General features: G+C 42.8%; 1 protein-coding gene across 12 annotated transcripts in view; it reads right to left on the bottom strand.

Moving 5' to 3' along the window:
• Nucleotides 1-17963, bottom strand: part of TNIK (TRAF2 and NCK interacting kinase) — a 787085-nt gene that overhangs the window by 297054 nt on the left and 472068 nt on the right. The gene's annotated exons all lie outside the window — the stretch shown is intronic.

The raw sequence follows: 17963 nt of genomic DNA, 5'->3' as shown, positions 1-17963 counted from the left end.
GTGATGGTACTGTAGCATTTGTAACATTTGTGACGGAGTGTTACCTTGCCAGGTACTCTCGAACTTCAATACTCTATTCTTAACTTGGGGCAAGGCATTTTCAACTAACTTTGTCACAAACAGATGTGGATACGACTCGCTACTTGCTTTTATTCCACTATTTATACCAAAACATTTCTCAAATCGGGAATAGAAATCACTAGTGTCTTCATCTGATTTCTGTTTACAGGCTGATATTGCACCCCAGTCTTCCTTTTTCGTAGTTAATAAACGTGGCAGTACCTGTACTAGTAAACCTGGTAGCGCTTTGATCTTGTCCCCGAGCCCTGAACCTGGACCTCGAGCTTTTTCTTCGTTTTCTAATGCTGTCCAATCTATCTTCTGGTCTCCCACCTCCCAATCCTTTTCCTTGAGTTTTTCGTAAATGCCCGCAGGCATTAATACCTTCAATATTGTCATAATGTCGGGGTAGGTATATTCTCCCATGAGTAACATATCTTTAATTTCACGATGGAAACCCGCTGGGTCTTTATCATGACTGGGTACCACTTTCTTCATTTCTAATAGTTCTATTTTAGATATGGGTGTGTATACAAACACACGTTTAAACTCATTGTCATCACCCTTTATCGGGTGCACTTCGCGTAAGGGATTCTGTCTATCCATGTAATACGTCGTTCTTTCCTTGATGGGCAGTGAGACATGTTCGGGACATACAAAAAGAATGTACTGCCTTCTAGATTCTAGTATTTCTCTAATTAACTTAGTACCGGACCCTCTCCATTTATTCGTGAGTAATTCAGTCAATATATCAGGTAAGGGGCCAGGATCGGAGTGTTGGCTTTTATATAATATAAGGAGTTGTTGAATCATGTAGATACCAGCTAAACGCTGTTCATCTGGGGCGAGGTTCAAAAACGTATGTGCTAGTGTATCATCACCATATTTTCCAGGACTATCAACCCAGTGAACGGCTGACCTGGCTAATTCTTGTTCGTCCATAGAATCGAGTATATGATAACCCCTTCGTTCTCGGAGTAATTTGTCAGCGGCTTGGAATGAATGTTCGGGGGACCTTATATTTATTATAGGAGTTTGGAATTTTCTGTTATTATCTGGACGTATCGGACATATCGGATCAGTAAAGCATCTAGTATTATTGCAAGATCTTCCTCTACCTACATAGGCCATAGTTTCTAACTGTCCTGTGGGCAGTTCTAATTCTTCCTCGTCCTCGGTTTGTTCTGGTTCGTCTACTGCTAATCTTTCCTCGTGTATTCGTTCTATTTCTTTGCGGATCTTTCGGCTCATAGCTACTATGCATGATCGTTTATCATGTCTCCCCTCTGATATATTCTTACCCCATGTGGTAAGAATCTGCATTTCTTCCGGATTTACCCCTGGTTGATCTTGATTTCTGATCGCACAGTTTATGAGGAAACGTAACAGTTCCCCCTGTATTTCCACCTTTTGGTACTCCATGGCTCTGTTAATACTCTCAGGATCTCGCCCTGATTGAACAAAATGATATATATCTTCTAAATGGGCAGTCATTCCTGGTAGCTTCCCTAAATATATTGCAGCTCGTCGGATACGTAATGATGCCAGCATCATTTCGTCCCCTTTTCCGGGCACAGGGTCATATCTACAGTCTATTAGAAGTTCCTTGAGCGTGCTGGGAGTTACTAGTTTGGGCGTACGTTGGTGGGCTATTTCTTGAAAGGAAAGTTTATTTGTTCTGGGTGGCGTAGAAAAAATGCTTGATGTACCTCCGGTAGCACCACCTGGGGTGCTGGATGCGAAAGGATTCGTTGAACGTGATATAGCAACCATAGGTGTGGATGCAGATGTAGAAACAGATGTGCTTGCCGGAACTTGTGTCGGAGTTTGCTGTTGCAGAGGTACAGACGAAGGAGGGTCTTGGCGTTGAATCCCCTCGGCAGACGGTCTATGTGGCGCAGCATTAGCATACTCGGGAGCTGCGTCGTCTAAATAAGAGGAAAGAAAAACATCTTCTGCGGATCTGGGATGCCCTTTGGGATGTACTTTTATCGGAAACAATGGGGGTGGCAAGTCTTTTGGTATTTCCGGAGTAGCCTTAGGTAGTCCTTCGGCCAGAAGAGGATACATACCATTCACGAGGGCATTTCTTTGTCTGTCTGTTTGTTCTGACTTTACTCGAGTACCTTCTTCAATTAATACACTTTCTCGAACTTTATTTGAATTCTCCTTACTCTTCTCTTCCTGTCTACGTGCTTTTTCTGTACGTCTATACGATTCTTTACGCCATAATTCAATGGCATCCTTCTGTGACTGTCTAGCTTTCCTTTTCCATAATTCTTCTTCTACTTTCACAATGCAATCTGCATCCCAGGTCCCAGCTGCGGGCCACCTCTGACTTTCTGGTAATTCCTTGGTGTAGTCTACCCATAGATCAAGAAATAATATGGCGTCTAGGCCATGTTTATGATACATGAAGTACCCTGGAGTGTCCCTAGGAGGAATGGGAACAGCTTCTTCGAGTACCCCTTTTCTAGTTGTGATCTGTCTTAATTTCGAAAAGAGCGGCATATTGAGAACTGATCTGATCTGATACCTAATTTTGAACACGTTAAATACCATAAAACACAATAATGAACAGTCATTCACACCACAATATACAGAACGTATTTAAAACATTTTAACATTTAACATTTAAACAAAATAGACAATGATGGTCATTTAGGGAACTAGTCACTAAGCATAATACTCGATACTAACTAGGTAAATCTGAATTATATACTAGACATACTTGATATACTGCTAAACAGTACAGATACACTGCTGAAACAGTGCAGACCGGATTTGTGTACCCAAACCCTTCTTGACCGGCACAACCTATGTGCACGTCAGAACGCCTCCCCGATAATGGTACTCACCGGGTAGCTCGGAACGGAAGGCCTCGGAACTGAACTGAACTTGAACCGGACTGGACTCGACTGGGAACTTCGGAAACTTCGGAAACTGGTGGGCCTCTGTATACCTCGGATCTTGCTCTCTCAGCTAGGCTCTGGTCGGGATACTTCGCACTTCTCACCGCCTCGTCTGGGTGTTGATCGCAGCCTCAGTTACCCCCGCTCGGCAGGAGGGAAATACAGGAAATCCTGTGGGTACGCGTTGTTGTCCGTCCAGCTGTGACAGGAGACCGGGCCTGCAACGCACCGCCGGCGCGTGAGATGAGAAAGTGTCCCTGTTCGGGCGCCATTCATGTGGTAAATAATTTAATTACCGGGACTTAATTTGATGCAGAAAATCTATAACAATAGCTCAGTAAAATAAGAGGCAGAATCCGTGGTATTAGAGGTTCGGAACGGGCTTTATTCCATAATCAATTTAAATCGATGAGCTCCAGATTCCATCACCACGAAGGTTCAGGAAGTGAAGACCGTACTTTATTGATAGGTAATCATTTTTATACAATAGGCATTACAGTGAAACAAATGGAGGAGGCGTAACAATTGATAGTAAAGATAAAACATACATGCGTAGCAAAAGTGGGTGTAACTGGGCGTAACTAAAGAACGTCATCAGGTATGATGTCATAATAGGGTGGTTCCATGAAAGAATTTCGCAATGTCAGCAGAAATACTTGGCAGAAATGCGCGCGCAGCAGCATGACGTGTGATTGACGTGCAACTAGGGGGTGAAGGGGACTTGACATTTAGCTCTACATGTGGCGACAGAAGTCTGGAGAGTCAAGTCAACCTAATCCCAAATCATATCTAACATCCTATGTTTAAAGAACTGTGTTATCCAAAAGAGAGGCCTTCTTGGAGTAGAATCTTATTCTATACTGACTATACTGACTGTTAGTGCGTGTACAAGCGTCTAAGTGTCTACACTAGATGCGAGGGCAGGAATCTTCCTTAGTGACAGGGCTATGAATTACTTGCATAAAGACAGAGAAGCCGGGCCCTTTGCTCGGTAGCTGGAAGAATGTTTACTTAAACTACTAGACAGGAATGCATTGGGTAGGGAGCGGAGCAGATAATTTCGAAGGTGAAATACAGTTTTTGGCAGGCAACAGGCTGATGTCAGGCACCGTTAGCTGCGCAGAGAATGAGGACAAAGTTCATGGATACAGATGCGAGCTCAGACTGGAGCTTTCAGAGGCAGAAGGCAGGAAAAGCTTGATGGCAGAATCAGGGCCTACTTGCCTGGACTGTAAAATGGCATAAGTGAACCATATAAAGCCGGTGGCCTTTCGTACTTAGGAATGGAATATCCGGCCCATTCATGGCGAATCTGAAAGAGGACATGTTGGCGGTGGACACACATGTGTTTGCGTCTTCATAACTGGAACTGGAGGGAACATACATGTACTTGTGATTTATACATGAAACCGTTGGGGTCCAAGATAGGGGACATAACTGACCAGAAAAATCCATATTTCCACAAGATAAATTAGCCTCAGCAAAAATGAGAACGAGTCTTGAGGCGCTGTTCGTTAAAAGGTAGGTGGATGGCGGGTATCAGCGGGACATTTAAATGCTAAAGGTCCCAGCCGCGGGAGCTTCTTGTCCAGCTTCAGATCGGCAGCCATCTTTGTACTGTTTGACTTAGTGCTGAGAGTCCATGGTGTTCAATGGACCAACTCTAAGTCGGGCGTGCAAGCCTGAGGGCGAAGATACAGGGACTCAGCAATACCTGCTGTTTGGGGCCACCAGTGGATGTTGTATCTGTGGAGATCCTCCACTCATTACTGCCTCGCGATAATGAAGTGAGGCGGTGATAGCTTCCATTAAGGGGTCAGGCAGCCCGGACCGGCACCCCGTGCCTGTCTGACAGCCGCCATTATGAAATCAGGCAGCCCAGGTCCAGCAACCCGCGTTTTTTACCGCACTTCAGAGGCAAAAACTTTCACCCCCAAAGCTTGCGGTGGTTGCATCTCAGGATCCCCGGTTCTCAGTGGGGACGCCCGCGTCACCGCCCGCCACCCCTCTCACCGTCAAATCGTCGGGGCAAAAGAATGGCGGGTGCAGGCTTCACTGCTGCGGTGCAGTTTCTCCAGACAGGCTGTCTGGTCTCGTAGCCCTCCTCTCCTCGGCCGCACGCTGTTGCGTCGCTGCAAGATGGAACTGGACCTTGTGGTAGCTTTCAGGGCTCCTCAGAGAAGAAGTGGAGTCGTTGCTTGAGGGAGCTTCGGCTGCTCCACCTCACTTCAATTTGGCTGTTGGGCTCATCGGCGATGTCTCTCTAGACCCTGAAGAGAGAGGTAATGCAGGAGGATAAGGATGGGGTGAGATGGCAGGGTAACACAGGGATTTTCACTAGTGGTGATCCCGACCCTCAGGAGCTCAACGAGATCCCTCCTGTCTCGACCCCATCTTGGGGGGAAAAAGCCCTTGACCACTTAACAGTGTTATTCAACATTCACAAGATGAAAGCAGTATAGCTCCCAGAATGTGCTGTTCTGGTTCCAGTGTAGCATCTAGAACCAGAATCCTCATTCTTCAAAAAGCCATCTGTTATAATTGAGCAGTCAGAAACTACAAATCCGAGGATATTTTGTAGAAAGCCAATAGTAACTACAGGTCTGAAACTTAGACCCCAGTAAAACGTCTGATGCATTGTTGAAGTACCCAGAAAGAACACATGCAAATCTGCACTGAGTGTGTATTTCCAAAGTCTGCCAAAGCCAGTCTGATCTAGCACCCTAATCAGACAATGGGCCGGAGAGTGGCTATCTTGAGCCAGATCACAACAAATTTCTAACTGCTGCTATTAAAGTAGTGCTAGCTCTGAACATCTTTTACCATTGTATTATGAAAACAAGAGTCTGGAGGGGGTAATGTGTGACCAGAACATTTGTTATATACTATTGTGTTGTGCTCAAAAACAAAAGAGGAGGTAGCCAGGCTATGAAGGGCACTCATCGAGTGTGGGGGACCAGTAATATGCTATTAATAATATCTGGTAATGTTCTAGAACAAAGGATGGCACCAAGTAAACTCAAAACATAATCCCCACATGGGGATAAATGTAATCATGAACAAAAAAGTCAATCATCAAAGTTCTTAAGTATGAGGGTTTCAAGTTTTTCTTTATTCCATTTTCATCCCGTGGTTCATCAAACAGATACAAGGACAAGCAGTCAAGAACAAAACACTCAACACGTTTCGTCGTACTCTGTGCAACAAGTATGGGTCCACGCCATTACTGGTTGCTCGGAGTACTCGCCAACACGATACTAAGATAGACCGGATAGAATTGGCTAACTGGAACTGGTACATGTGTTGCTTTCATATCGCGACAGGATGTTGTGCACGCTGATGGAAATTGCAGGAAAAGACTGATGATTGTAATTACAATAGGCATTGCTAACTTCTTGAATTTACTCCAGACAGTACAAATTTGAAGCCCTGAGGAACTCGAAGGTATATACGCCGTATGACGAAACATGTGCTGACTTTTGTTCTTGACTGCATGTCCTTGTAGCTACATCTGATGAACCACAGGATGAAAAAGGAATAAAGAAACACCTGAATCTCTAATAATTCAGAAATGTTAAGATTGACTTTGAGTGCTTAGTATTGTGTTGTGCTGCTGATGTGGTCTGTGTTTTTGTACCTTTCTCATTTTGTAGTACATCACTGCAATGTGATTTTGTTTTGATGTACTGCAGTTTTTACATTGCATTCTGTTTTGACTGTTATGTTTTGACATTCCAGGTTATGATTTAATTGTGGGGTTAGGTTGCTTTTTTGTATGTTACTGTGCTTGGTTTACCGTTGCATACATTACATACTCCAACAAATGCAGCTGTATTTCCAGCAAAAAGAAGTACATGCCTTGAAAGTTCTAGTGACAATCAGCTGCTGTCACTTTTTAAGGTGGTAAAATATCACTGCTCCAGCTCATACGTTTAAGACACCAGCCAGCCTAAAACTGTGGCCACTGCCAGTTGTCACTTTGTGAGATACGGTCCCTTGTTTTTAGTTTGCGCCATGGACATACATCAAAACTGACTGAAAATCCGTGCCAATTCCCTGCAGGAGGTTGATGATGCTTTGATTCCTCTGTTCAATAGCTGTTTGAAGCACCATTGGGTCTTATTTCTAATTCTTTATTCTCGTCTGACGGCTGCACCTCATTGCAGTTTCAGGTCTGCAACTTGTGTTGGCTTCCACTACCTTCTCAATGTGTTGTGTAAATAGATATTGGGTACTTGGACACTTTTCTCCTAGTTTGGCTTATTACAGCTCCAGACTAGTGGTTATTTCCCGGTCAATTAATCTGTACATCGCTGATGCTCTCCTCACCTCTGTGCAGTAACTTTTGTGATTGCATCCTGAAACTGCACATTCCTGATGCAGTGGTTTTGCCTCAACAATCTCCGTTGATTCTCTGTGCCTGCTTTCCTGAGTATCTCTCTAGCCCTTAATTTTTTTTATTCATGTTTGGTGCGTTTACCAGGCTTCTTGCAAACCCTATAGGTCTTTTGTTGACTTACTTTCTCTGATCCCCGTTACAGTTCACCTTAGTTTTCAATCTGTTGGCTCACTGGTTTTAGTTTCTCTGCTTCATGATTCTGAGGTCTATTTGCCTAGTTTTGAATGATGTTTCTTCACTGGTGTATGTTGTGATCTTATGTATTCCTATTTGGTGATGTCACCAAATGGTCGCCCAGCAGCTGTAGCTTGGCAACAGGAGTTCTACTACGTGAGGCCAGTCTGTGGAGTCACGTAGACAGGACAGCTGTGTGTTAGGTGGCAGCTGTTGGGGTTGCTGTTATCTATCTTAAATAAACTTCTTTCTACTTCAATTGATCCCCCTTTCTTCAAAATTGGCGACGAGGATGGGATGGCTGAATTAAGGAAGAAAGGGAGTGCAAGAACTTCTTGAAGATTACACAGCATTTTGATCTGGAATAAGGTCATTGGAGAACCCCAAGGAAAGAAAATAAACATCAATAAATCATCACATCTTTGTGTGAAAGTGTCAGCAAATCAACTTTGGATTCGGGATTTATACAGACTGTCCCTAGAACTTTTGATGACTGCCTTGAAACTGTTTTATAAAATTTACGTGAGACTTGGTCTGCCGGTGCACTTTTGCCGAAGCTACTTCTAAGTGTGTACCAGTGAAGGAGGAAACAATTGGAGTTGGACAGCATTCGCGCACAAGGCGAGGGACACACGTTTTGATGTTATTGTCGGTGTCGTCGTGTGATCTACGCGACTTCTATTTTGTTGAGGATGGTCCACTAACTCATAAGGGGAAGCAATTGAACGACAACAGTACAAATTTTGCATCTGAAGTTAGGAGAACTTTGTAAGTAAACATCGTCTCAGAGTTACCGTTGATTGCGCGTTGTGGAACATCGGTTGTCGGTTGGTAGGACATGCGACCATTTCGGTTTCTTCACGAAGTTTTCCTAGAACGGCATTGTGCATCACCCAACACGCATGCGTGTAGTGCGCGAACGAAACGTGACCTTGCATAAGGTCACGTTGTGCGTGCCGCCATTTTGGGTGTTACCTAGTTACCAAATCATCGGAACAACGCGTATTGCAGAAAGGAAAACGCTATGATAGCGGATTTCTCAAGGAAACGAAGACAGAGAAGGTGAGCCTCTTATCCAAGCATTATTCTTTGAAATTGAAGCAAAAAAGTAAAATAGAAAATAATTCACTATATTTAGACAACTACAGTTAGTTACTCTTCTGACTTTATATAGTGAACCAGCAACATGGCAAATCAAACTATTGTGCCTCCCCCTACCTTTCTACAAGAACCTGGTGCACCTTGTATGGTTTGGGAGGATTGGAAGGAATCCTTCATCACGTATCTGGAAGCTATTGGCGCAGAAGTTTATGTGGCTAGCAGGAAATTAGCAATTTTAAAGCATCATCTTGGGGTCGAAGGGAGGAATGTTCTAAAAACGCTTCCTAAACCATTGTCTATTGAAAGAGGCAATGTTAACTGTGATGATGAAGAAGATGAAGACGTCTATGAAATTGCTATAGCTATGTTAGAGGAAAATTACAGAAAAAAATTGTACATTGTGGTTGAAAGACATCATTTTTTTTCACGTAAACAGGCACAAGGAGAAAAAATTGAATAATATGTAGCCGCACTAAGAAAATTAGCCATTTCTTGTAAATTTAAAGATTTACGTGACGAGATTATAAGAGACCAATTAATCAATGCTACGTGCAACAAATAGATTCAAGAAAAACTATTAGACTTAACGGATCCCACTTTGGACAAAGCTATACAAATTTCAAAACACATTGAAAACACATCACAATATGTTAAAGAATTAACAAATTCCAGTCCCACACAAAGTGAATCAAATGACTCGAAGGTTTGTTAAGTAGTTGCAGGAAACAAAAGTAGCAAAAGTCTTGAGAACAAAAATGACAAAAAGAAACAACCTTTTTATTCAAATAAAGTATGTTATAGGTGTGGAAGCAACAGACATTCTGCGGATGCCATTCATTGTCCGGCTGCGAAGACTAGATGTTATAAATGTAGGAAAATAGGCAATTTTTCTAGAGTATGTAAAGCGTCTAATATTGTTCAACCTAATACAAAGGTGAATGTAATTAGAGATATTTCCGCTGAAAGTTCAGAAGAAAGTGAGGTAGAAATATATGTTATAGATGAAGTTAACGCAAAAAGTGATGACAGTTACATTCCACCAAAATGTAACCTCACAATAGATAACACAAAGATTCCTATATGGGCAGATTCATGTTCCCCTTTTACTTTGATCGACAAGCAAGTTTGGGAAAAGTTAGGTTCCAAAACACTATCACCTACTGATGTTAATCCAGTAGGATATTGTGGTCAGAGGTTACCAGTTTTAGGATATTTTTCTTCTAAAATCAAATTTCAGGACAGGGAAACAGAAGCCAAAATATACGTTGTAGAGAAAGGAAAATCCTTATTAGGGTGGAGGGAGCAGAAAAAGTTAGATATTATTCTAAATCCCAACCATCCGGCCCAAGTTTTGTTAACTGAATCATTTGATACCGAAGTTTGGAAATCTAAATTCCCAAATTTATTTAAAAAAGAATTAGGGTGCTTGAAAAAATTTAGACATCGTATTATTCTGAAAGAGGGAACCATTCCTAGAGTACATAAGGTAAGGAATGTTCCATTGGCTCTAAGAGGTCCTCTTAAAGAGGAGCTGAACAGGTTATGTAAAGAAGGGATCATCAAACCTATTGAAGCCTCAGATTGGTCAAGTCCAATTGTTATCGCACGCAAACCCAATAGCAGTATCCGCATGTGTGTGGACTTAAGAGATCAAAATCAGTGCATATGGGTAGATCGTCACCCTTTACCACACAAACGAAATGCTATCAACTATTGAAAATGGTAACATTTTCTCCACATTGGATTTGTCGAGTGCATACCATCAAATATTGTTGCAATCTGAGTCCAAGCATCTAACATCCTTCATTACACCGGAAGGAGCATTTCAATTTGTGCGCATGCCGTTCGGATTAGCTTCGGCATCAGCAGTATTTCAAAGGGTCATGCAAAACATACTAGGTGACAATCCAAACGTATTAGTCTTTCAGGATGATATATTGGTTTGGAGTGGAAATAAATGTGATCACGACAAAATCTTAGAGAATGTATTAAGCAAATTAGAACAAGCAGGATTAACTATAAGTCTACAGAAGTGCAAATTTTGTAAAACGGAAGTAGAATATCTTGGTCACACGTTGTCACCAGAGGGAGTCAAACCTAAATTTAAACTTGTTGAAGACCTAGAAAATTCCCCTGTTCCATGTGACAAAGATCAACTAAGATCATTTCTAGGGTTAGCAGAGTATTACTCAAGATTTATTCACAACTTTTCTACATATGTCTCTCCTTTGCGAGAACTTATGAAGAAAAGAATAAGTTTTGAGTGGTCTGAAAATTGTCAGCGGACATTTGAAGAAGTCAAAAAAGCAGTCACAAATGCTATTGCCTTAAAGCCTTTTAATTCTAATGACAAGAGTATAATAGTGACAGACGCTAGTGGTTATGGAATTGGAGCGGTTTTAATGCAAATGTTTAATGGCAAGGAGCGGGCGATAGCTTTCGCGTCACGCACACTGAAGGTTGCGGAAAGCACTTATTCCGCAATAGAGAAGGAAGCATTAGCGTGTTGGTGGGGGGTACAACATTTTCGGAACTTTGTTTGGGGAACAAGTTTCGAATTGCACACAGATCATCAACCATTAATCGATTTGTTTTCCACATCTGGTGCAGGAAAAGCTTCTCCCCGCATAGCAAAATGGATTTATCGTTTACAGGAATTTAATTTTAGTTTGAAGTATGTTCCTGGTGTAAGGAACATTAATGCTGATTGTTTATCACGTCTTCCTGTGAACAAACCAGACAACGATGAAATTGATCATGAGATGGATGATTGGGTTGTTGTTAAATTATCAGATGTGTGTCAAGCTATCAGCGAAGATGAATGGAGAGAAGCCATGTTAGAAGATATTCTCATGAAAAAACTAATTGAATGCTTACCCAGTATTGAAGGGTGGAAACTTCAAGAGAATTTGTTACAGTACAAGGAAGTTTGGAGTGAATTAGCGGTCGTGAATTGTATACTGAGGAGGAGTGACAAGTTGGTAGTTCCCAGTTCCCTTAGACCAAAGTTGATTGATCTATTACATGAAGGGCATGGTGGAATGACTGCAATGATAAGGAAAGCAAGGAATGATTTCTGGTGGCCAGGAATGGATAGACAAATTGAAAGATTTGTAAGAGATTGTGTGGCGTGTTCACGTAGTGATAAAACTCATACAGTACAAGAAAGTCCCATCCACCATTCTAAGTGGCCGGAACGTGCATCGGAAAGACTAGCAATGGATATTTGCGGTCCATTTGAAATATTGGGAATTGGTAACAGATATGCTATTGTATTGATGGATTATTTTTCTAAATGGCCGGAAGTAACATGTCAGAGAAGTTAAAGCCACTAATATAATTGAATTTTGTGAAGAGATATATCGAAGGGAAGGTTGCCCTGCGGAGATTCTCACAGATAATGGTTCACAATTTACATCTGGTGAGTTTTTTGAGTTTCTCAAAAGATGGGGTATAAGACACTCTAAAACTCCTGTCTATCATCCCAGGGGAAACGGTTTAATTGAACGTTTTAATCGTGTGATTGGTGAATGTATCCAGATGACTTTCCAAAACCACGGGTGTTGGAAGAGTGATTTAAAAAACATGTTATGGAATTACAGGATAACACCTCATTCTGTAACGGGTGGGTAGAGGTGGCAGGAGGGTAATAAATGAGCGTGAAGTTAGAACAAAAATTGAGAAATATCAAGACTCCTATGTATGGAAACATAATGATAATCTGTTCAAGAAACCAAGATTATTTTGTGTGGGTATGTATGTGAGAGTAAAATCTGATTCTTTTCATGGAAAGGGAAATTCTAAATTATCCGATCCAAAAAAGGTTCTGGTAGTCAATGGGGTTTTTCTGAAACCCTCAGATGGCAAGTGGTGGAATGTTAATCGGGTAACCAAATGCAATGAGACGGAGGTTTGTGAATGGTTGAAAGGGAACAAAGTGGAAGGGAGTGTGTGTTCAGCACCTGGAGGCACAACTGCATCTAACCCCAGAGGTGGTGTAGAGAACAAACACAACAATTACTGTGATAAAACTTATAGAAGCTCAAGGCATAGCACAAGGAGGACAACTACTCCTGAGAAATTACGAGATTATATTCGTTTTTGAATTTAGGTTTTTAGTGTTATTAATTGTTATGGAAAGAGGATATGTTGTGATCTTATGTATTCCTATTTGGTGATGTCACCAAATGGTCGCCCAGCAGCTGTAGCTTGGCAACAGGAGTTCTACTACGTGAGGCCAGTCTGTGGAGTTACGGAGACAGGACAGCTGTGTGTTAGGTGGCAGCTGTTGGGGGTTGCTGTTATCTATCTTAAATAAACTTCTTTCTACTTCAATTGATCTCCCTTTCTTCACAAGTGTGTTATTCACCTTCAGTGTCTATGCGATGTTCCTTTGTAGCACTTGTACTTGTGCTCATTAGGACCTAGTTTTGCTCTCATGCTCAGCTCAGCTATACTAGTCCTGCATCTCGGAGCATCTCAGTTTCTCACTTGTTTGGTATCACACAGATAACTGGCTTGGACACTGCACCCATACAATTTCACGCATGCTGTCAGAGGAAAGCACACAGCAGCATCTATCACCACTTGTCACTTTGTCTTTCTGGAAAGCTCCCTTGGAACCTACTCAGCTTTCCTACTTGGTTAAATACTGCCTAATATTCGAAGTCGATTAGTGCCTACACTAGTGTAGGTGCAGTTACCCTCAAACCCATTTACTAGATTTGCAGGCTGATCTTGATAGAGTCCCTTCTAATTTCTTATTGAACATAAAAGTAATTGGTTAAAAAAAAATCTGCTATGTTGAACGCAGTTGAATTTCCATGCTCCCACATAGTTCGTAATTTACTTATAACGACTATGTTAGAAACTCTTCTATTTGTTGTTGTTTGCTGTGAAGATGGTATAAATAGACTTTTTGGGGAAAACTTCATTGGAAAGCTTGCAGAATACACAGTGGCTTTCAGCTCTACTCCAGGGCTCTCAAATGTCGGTCCTGAAGGGCCGAATCCATGTCAGATTTTTAGCATATCCACATCTAGATAAATGTAGCTATCTTAAACATCTGGCATGGATCCGGCCCTCCAGGAACGACATTGGAGAACCCTGCTCTTCTCATTGAAACTGCTCCATAGTGGCTTTACAGTGCAGGGTGGAAGTTGCACCAATAAGGTGTGGGAGGGTTCATCAAACTAACATATGCTTTCATGGGAAAACAGACAAATATATCCAGGTATGAGCAAGTCATGGAGTGGAGATCATGTGCAGCAGTGGAGCCTAACTTTCATATGACGTGTAAGAGCTAAGAGTTCCAAGACACGGTGAAACACACCTTATCAGAGCTGTTCGATTAACGACATGTAGGGCATCAGGAGTGAGAAAGAGGGCAGAGAAAGCAAAGTGTGAAACTAAGGCTGGACAGAAGGGCATGTAAGAGGTATACAGTTGGCATGGAACACAAGTGAATAGGGCTGAAGATAAGCAGCCAGATAAGCTTAAGATGAGGATGTAAAAGATTTAAGATTTGGGGTTAGAGCTAATTGGGGTAGTCAGTCTGTTGCTCACCTGTACCTCTGGACAACTAATTTGACTCTTAGTCTCCAAGTGATCACCGGGAGCCAGGAACTATTAAAATGTGAATAGACATCAGACCAATCCTTGGTGATCAGACACACTCAGAAGATAAACATCTTCACATCAAAGCCATCTACTAAAAGCTTATGAGATTGTACAAAATTGTCCTTTACGCCAAGGACCACATAAAGCATATTGTTAAAAAAACATACATGCTAATCGTCAGGAAAGGGAAAACTCATTCTTTTGTGGAAATAACCAATAACACCATTTTGGGAAAAGTCAAAATGTTAAACTTGTTGTACTTCAGAAAGAGGCAATTCACAAAGTCAGCAAAGGAAAAAAGCCACGGTGGATTACACTGATATTGAAAGTTCATAATACAACATTGTCAACACTCCAGCAGGTGTTAATGTATTGCTTTGTTTGTGAACAGATATGTTTTAGTCAACCAAGCTCATATAAAAAAGCTAACCCTGTGAGTCATTCATAGAGGTATCACTACAACCCCCCCAACACCTACTATGAACGCTTGAAGAAAGCAAAATTGGGGGTAAGAAGCAAATTGAAGCATAGTAAGAACCAGGTATTTGCTGTTCTGTGTTTTTAACTGTTTGTGAGTGTTAAACATATATACTAACCTACTACAAAAGATAAATTAGTAATCTGGGTGCACTACTACTCAGTGATACTACTTCTAACATATATTATGTAAGTGGCGGTGTGATTGTAGACTTGCATGTATGGATGCGTAAGTGGCTGTATGGGTGTATTAGTGGGTGTGTGTGTGTAGCGGTGTGGGTGAGTGAGATGCTGTCTGAGTGGCTGTATTGGTGAGTGAGTGTCTGAATCGTTGTATGAGTGAGTGACTCTGTGTGTAAGCAGCTGTATGGGTCAGTGTGAGTGGCTCTATGGGTGGGTAAGTAGGTGTGTAGTGATTATAGGTAAGAGAGTGGGTGTCTGAATGGTTAAATGAGTGAGTGTGTAAGTGGCTGTATGGGTGAGTGAGCGGCTGTATGAGTAATTGCATGGATGTGTTAATGGGTATGTAAGTGGTTGTGTGGGTGAGTGAGTGTGTGAATGTTTGTATAGGTGAGTGAGTGACCTTGTAGGTAAATAAGTGTTGGGTGTATAAGTAGCTGTATGGCTATGTGAGTAGCTGTATGGGTGAGTGACTGGTTGTATGAGTGGCTGTATGGGTAAGTGAATGGCTGTACAAGTGAGTGAATGGGTGATTAAATCAGTGATGTCATTTGAGTTGGCATCAGTGATGTCACTGACGATGTCATGAGTGATGTAATATGTGAGGTCATAGGTAGTGCATTGCAGAGGCATATGTTATAGTTAGCTCAGGTAACTAGAACTGCTGAATTTCACTTGTTTTCTATGAGTAAAATCTGAGCCTAACTATAATGTCCCTGTAAATATTTGTCAGTGAATTTCTAAGTTTTTTTTTTATTCTATTGCCTAACTATAACTTCCCTGTAGCCTTTGTTTTTTAAGTGAATTTCTATTTTTTTTTTTAACTAATAGTCATGTTTGCAAAGTGGTAAAAAAAGGGGGAGGGGCCTCCAACTAGCTCACAGGAATCCTGCTGTGTCAGACTAACTGGAGGTACCAGTAGCTCTTCTGGGCTTACAAGAACCCTCAGCATCCAAAAGGATATCATCCCCCAACCAGCAGTGTGCCAGGAGGTTCATTTGCAGTCTGGTGGTGAAAGGGGGCATGGTCTATGAACACCTCTCGGCAAATCCACTGTATGGGACTTGCATTAGGTAACAGGAGGGCTTGATCGTCCACAAGGACCCTCTAGAGCCAAGGGGACTTAATCCCCCAACCAGCAGTTCACCAGGAGGCGCGTTTGCAGAGTGGTTGAGAAAGGAGGCATGGCCTCCGAAGTCCTCTCAGCAATCATGCTCTATGGGAGCTACTGGAGGTAACAGGAGGGCTTGTTGGCCCCAAGGACCCTCAGCATCCAAGGGGACTTCATCTCCCAACCAGAAGTGCACCAGGAGACGCTTTTGCAGAGTGGTGGAGAAAGGGGGTGGGCCTCCCGCAACTTGGTCTTTTTTTTATTCATTCAGGGAGGGGGGGCCGCAATTTCGGCCCCGGTGACCCCATCCGCCGGGGCCCGGACATTTTTTTTTTTTTAAAGTAAAAGGGAGGGGTCCTCAGGGACCTTATCCCCTGGGGTCTGGGCTCTTTAGTGGGAGCCTTGGTCCCACCCAGGGCACCCAGACACTTAGTTGGGGGCTGCACTGTCCCTGCTAGCTCCGCATGTTTTGCGGGAGTCGGCATTGCTTTCGCTCAGAGGGAGCTGCTTTACATGCAGCTCCCTTTGTCCAAAAGCAATTCGGCTCCGCTTTCAGCAAGCTTGCTGAAAACAGGAGCAGCGTTTGCTATGGCTTGGAAGGACCGGTAATGCTAGCCCTGTGGGGGAGGTGATCCCCAGGGCCATCTATGGCTCCAGGAGGGGGGCCGTGCGGCCCCCACCTTTCCTAATTTTGCCCCGGGGGGTGCACTCCATCTTGCACTCAATGTAAAAAAAAAAAAGCCCCGGGAGTAGGTGGTCCCCGGGGCTGCAGGGGGTCTGCACGGCCAGACCACAATTTTTCAAATTATAGCCCTGTGAAAGTGGCAGCCCCCGGGGCTGCAGGGTGGGGGGAGTCCATTTGGCCCACTGCATTGATTTAGCAGAAAGCCCCGGGGAGGTGGCGGTCCCCAGGGATGAAGGGGTCCGAGAGGCCCCTTATTTATAAAAAAAAAATAAGCCCTAGGGAGGTGGTGGTCCCCAGGGGCTTCCCCCGCAATAATGTTTAAAGAAGCCCCATGGAGGTGGTGGGCCTGACGCATAATAAACCGCAGGAAGGGGAGCCCATGCGCCCCTCCATCCATTTTTGCATAATGCCCCTGGGACCTGGCCTACCCGGGGGCCGATAATTAACAGATTGCGGGAGCCGCACTTTGTTTGTTTTTTTCATTTATTTTCGGCAGATTCACGGATCCAACGAGATTCCCCCCGAAAATGTAAAAAAAAATTGTTTTTGAGCCCTGCCAATAGCCAGAGGGGGCCAGGGTATTTGTACCCTGCCCCCTTTTCTTTGTATTTTTGTACATGTTTTTGCTGTGACTCGGTTCACCTGAGTAATAAGATGGCTGCCAACACTTCCTGGTTTGAAGTGTTGGCAGCCAATCAGATCTAAGCAAGAGATCGGAAGGGGTCACAAATCCTTCGTGTCCCAATATATATATACACCTAGAAAAGTATTTAAATACCTCAGCAACTACTAAACCGATTTACATCATTTTAAAAAAAAAGGTCGCTTTCTGGACCAAATGCTACCTTTCTGCCAATTTTGGTGTAATTCCGTTCAGCAGTTCAGGCTGTAGCCGTGTCTAAAGTTACTATGGAAATTAACATGGTGAAAACGCATTTTGGGACCCCCCCCTTTTTTTTAGGCCTCCGCTTGACGTATCACCCCAAAACTTTCTAGACAGCAGCTTAAGTGAGCGGCAAACTATATTTTAACATTTTGGCAGGATTCGTCTGACAAGGCCAAAGTTATTGGCAAATGAAAAAAAAATTCTTCCTATGGAAACTAGATCCTAAATAAAACTACCTACTGGCGGTAGGTAATATATATATATACACATTATATCAGTCACACGCTGCTCCACCACCGGCAGCATAAATGCCATACGCCCAATGTCTGTGTTTAAGAATATGCTTTATTTGTTGATAA

This window comes from Triturus cristatus, chromosome 11 (genome assembly GCF_964204655.1).
Source record: "Triturus cristatus chromosome 11, aTriCri1.1, whole genome shotgun sequence".
Lineage (NCBI taxonomy): Eukaryota > Metazoa > Chordata > Amphibia > Caudata > Salamandridae > Triturus > Triturus cristatus.
The sequence above is the reverse complement of the archived record's forward strand: the minus strand, read 5'-3'. Positions and strand labels throughout refer to the sequence as shown.